Source organism: Aulonocara sp. 'chitande type north' Nkhata Bay, linkage group LG7, assembly GCF_057382095.1.
Source record: "Aulonocara sp. 'chitande type north' Nkhata Bay isolate Kocher_YH1m ecotype deep benthic linkage group LG7, A_spYH_male_GT1.1, whole genome shotgun sequence".
NCBI lineage: Eukaryota > Metazoa > Chordata > Actinopteri > Cichliformes > Cichlidae > Aulonocara > Aulonocara sp. 'chitande type north' Nkhata Bay.
In genome coordinates, this window is record NC_141350.1 from 66762025 (window position 1) to 66766606 (window position 4582).

A 4582-nucleotide genomic window follows, 5' to 3' on the forward strand; every position below is an offset into this window, starting at 1 on the left:
ACAGCTAGGGAAAAGTCTCGTGCCCTTCCTCTGCTTGTAAAAGTCAGCTACTCTGGGATAACACAATATCTCCTCCACCAACACATATGAAAGGTTAATCAAATGTGTGTTTCTCCAAGATAGAGCTTAATAACGTCAAGGTTTGGCGCTGTGGTGGGCAGGATGAGGACCCAAACTCATGGACACAGAAGGATGAACTCAAAGACGCAGCTTTTATTGTGCTGTAGCAAAAACAAGAGACAAACAAAACCTAAACAGGAAACTAGAACACTGGTAAACACAGCGCTGGGGGTCAGTGAGTTACAGGCCATCGCACACAGCACATGGAGTGGTACAACATAACTAAGGTCAAAGGAGAACGCGGGGCTTAAATACACAAGGGAGTAACGAGGGAAAGGGAAACAGGAGGGAAACACAGCTGGGGGCTAATCAGACATAATGAGACAAGGGGAAGCGAAATTAGATACACTGGAACACAGCACAAGGACTATCAAAATAAAACAGGAGACATGAGACATTCACAAAGACAGACTTTACACCTAGACATGGAGACATGACTGACTGGGGAGACAGAGGGAACATGGAGACAAGAGTGACTAGACGTGGAACACGGGGAAGGCAAAGTGACAGAAACCTAGGAACTAAGAATATAACACAAGCAGAAAACAAAGAGAACCAAATAACAATAATTAACCAATGAACACAAAACACTGAGTCACAGACTCAGTAGCGTGACACATAAAGGAATTATGAAATAATTCAAAGTTCATTAAAGCTTTGAAATAACAGTAATGTTCTTATTTTTACCATCAACACATCACTTCAGCTTAAAGAGACGTCTGTAATCTCAGATAACGAAGGTTGCACACACATAAAAAAATGACTACCAAAGAGAGCAGCTGTGTTGGTGGTTCCAGCTGATGCTTGAGCAGGACCCACTGAATTCAGTTCACTTCAGGTACTGTACCAAATCACAACAACAGTCTCAGGGTGCTTTACATTATAAGGTAAAGACCCTATAATGATAGCTTCATACTTTAATCCGCTGTTTATCCATTAGGGGGTAAACAGTTTCCCCATTAAGAGTTTCTCAGTGTCGGAGATGGACGTGGTGATGCTGTCTCCTAACACTGGTAATCCAGGTAATGTCAATGAAGCTTGCTACATATTTAACACATGTTAACAGGTGTTAACGATGGCCTGTAACTCACTGACCCCCAGCGCTGTGTTTACCAGTGTTCTAGTTTCCTGTTTAGGTTTTGTTTGCCTTTTAATGCATTTAACATTATGAAATGTGTATTTTAACATAAACTATGATCAAACTCAAACAACCTTCTGCTCACATCCAAACTTTTGATTAATCAGGCCCCATCTTATCTGAAAGACCTCACAGTGCAGTATCACCTCAGAGCACTTTGCTGACTGCTTCAGCTTTCAGTTTGCATTCAGGAGGCAGAGACCCTCTCCACTTTCAGGATTACGCTTAACTTAACTTAACTTTCCATTTTGATAAAGCTTCCCATCAAGACTTTTGTAGGGTTTTGTTCTTCCTCACACTGGAAATCCACACATAAGCAGTGCATTCAAAAATGACCCTAAGGAGACGGGCTGCTCAGTTACATTCTGAACACTTGAAAATGTTAAATCTAATCCACAGTCAGGGACCTTTTTCCTCAACAAGAAATGTCAGACAGCGTCCATCTGATCCAGTAGTGCTAACACTGTGGATCCACCACTATCATTAGTCTGGAAGCTGCAGACCTGCTGTAAATGTGGGTCAGCATTAACAACCAGGAACTCAAAGTGCAGCTTTCTCCCAGTGTGTCAATGCTTTTTACTTAATGGCTGCCAAATACACATTAGATTTAGAGGCTATGCCACTACATGGCATATGATTTACTCAGGCAATAACAAAAGATTGGAATAATTTTATAATCATTTCCAAAATAATTTAATTCAAGTAATTGAAAAATAATAGTTCTGTATATATTAAACCCTCTTAAGCCCAAGAACGCCTCTGGCCTCAGAGGCATGTGCTCACTTTTCAAGTGTGTCCACGCAGCAACTTCTACAACCTTCATATCTGTTGTTTTTTGTCTTGTTCTGCTCCCCCCAAGTGGCCAAACCCAGGTACTTACACTGAGAGCTCATTTCCAAATGACTGGTCACAGGTGGTGAAGAAGACAGCTGAGTGACGTGTTGGACATTCTGGCATCATTGTATCATTTGAACGCGACAGCATTACAAGATGATTCATTTCAGGTTGTTTTGTTTATTTTGCTTTTGTTATTTTTCGCCTTTTTTGAAAGATATTCTGCCGGTTTGGAAGCCGGTATTGTGCCAGAAACTGATAAGTGGTTTTGGGTATTTGCCAAAAAGTGAAAGATTTTATTTGAATTTTAAAGATGAAATAAGATTAAGATTAGATAAATGACTAGTTGGCCTTTAAAATGTGAAACATCTGTCAAACGTGTCTCTCATGAATGATATCAAGTCATCTTCTTCAGCCACAAACAACATTCCTGTCACAAGGTAGAAGCTGCAATCAGTTTTTTGGTAGTGACTTTCATATATCCCATTTTTATCCACTTAAAAAGATTATTGGCATTAAAATTGTTTTTAAGAGCGATTTAGCCAAGAGGGCAGGAGAAATGGAACAAAAATAACATAATAGTTCTATAAAATGTTTACGTGACCAAAAGGGTTTGGATTGGTTATAATTTAGGTAAAATATTAAAAATATTAGAGAGACATGTCTTTATTTAACCCCTTTGTAAATCCTGTTGACTACAGTCTATTTACCAATTCCACATAAAAGAAAACACATATAAACATCAGAAATCACTTTTTGGCACAGCGACAACTTATTACCCCAGGAGGTGGATTTGAAGTATCTTAGGGTCTTGTTCACAAGTGAGCTCAGAGTGGAGGGTGAGACTGGCAGACGATTCCTGACTGAAGATGGAAACAAAAAAAATCTGTTTGTTTTTTTATCTTCTGTGACATCTGAAGTTGTTAAAAACAGACAGCTGTCTTTGTTCAAGGAGCATGAGTCTGCAACCCAAAAACAAGAAGGATGCGCGTAATTACGCACATGGCAAAGTAAATTCATTAACATGTGATGCGACGTGTTCGTCTGTGGCACGCGCCAAAAATGATACGCAAAGATTTCGCGTTTATGGAAAGGACCTCATACAGTCCGCCCTCATCTTAAACTGTCATGGTCCCCGTGCCTGCTCGGCTGGCCCTGTGTGGCTACATGTTATGTTTTGTCTTTTCTCTCTCTCCTCTCTCTCTGCTCGCTGCCTGGGCGGAGCTCATTGTGAGCTCCCGGCCTCCACCACCTGTAGGCAATCACCTGTGGCTCCTCACCTTGTTTGCTCCCGCTACTTAAGGCAGTGACTGAGAGCACCTCGCCGCTGGACTATTGAATAACGCTCGTCAGTGCTACTTTAGCCTCAGCCAGTTTTGAGCTCTGTCCGTGAAAGTTCCGTGCTAACCCTTGTTCTCTGTATGCAGATTTCTCGTGTTTGGTTTGGAGACTCTGGACGCTTTTCCCGATCCTGCTCTGCACCCCTGGGAACCCTGGCCCCCTTCTCCTTCACCTGTATATAGCGCACCTGGAGTGTGTAAATAAACCTGTTTTTCTGAGATTTCAGTCTGCGCCGAGTCCTCCCTGCTCCTCCGTGACATAAACCTTGGCTTCTCCTTCATTTATCTAAGTTAACTCCATGTTCTCTGAAACAAACACGCGGGAAACCTGCACGAACAATGTGTTCTTAAACGACCACACTCCCTCACTGCTGCTGCTCAAATTTAAACTCGTTTGTGCTGCCAGTCAGTTCTGCCTGCGTGTTTTTATAAACAAAACAATAGATGAACAGGTTGTTTGCAGCCCACCTACACACATTTACACTTCCGTGCGCGCATTTTTGCGGCTTTTAACAGCAAAACGAAAACTGCGCCCCTACAACTAAAACACCGCTGCTCTTCTGCACGGTCATTGCGTCCGTGGAGATAGCGTGAACTTGTTTTGCAAGTATATGATTCTTCTTTATTGTACCTCCATTAGAATCAATCCAGTCTCTGCTGGACACTTATTATACCTTCACAAAGCAGTGATGTCATATTTCTTATAAATTCTGCTGCCTTGTTGGCCACATCTCTGTCAGGAAAGACATTTTGATGTCGCTAAGACTTTTTAGCTAAATAAATAAAGAATATGCAAAACTGCCCAAAACTGAATGCAGCTTCTTCTTTGTATCAGGTATGTTGTTTGTGGCTCAAAATGACTTTACATCATTCATGAGAGGCAGGTTTGACATTTGTCTGACAAATAATACGCCAACAAGCCGTTTACAACACTTTAAATACGGGCAATCATTTTTTGGCCGACGATCACGAGGTGATAAAAAATACCCCACACCAAATATGCGCACAGTTTTTTGTTGTTTTTTTAATCTGTTTGTGTTTTTTGGCGATGAGACTGTTAGAGAATACAGACCTGAGGAGAAATCCGTGGTTTAGCTGGTTTGAGCTACTCTCTGATCCAGAGGGTGGCGGTAATGCAACTAAAGGTCTT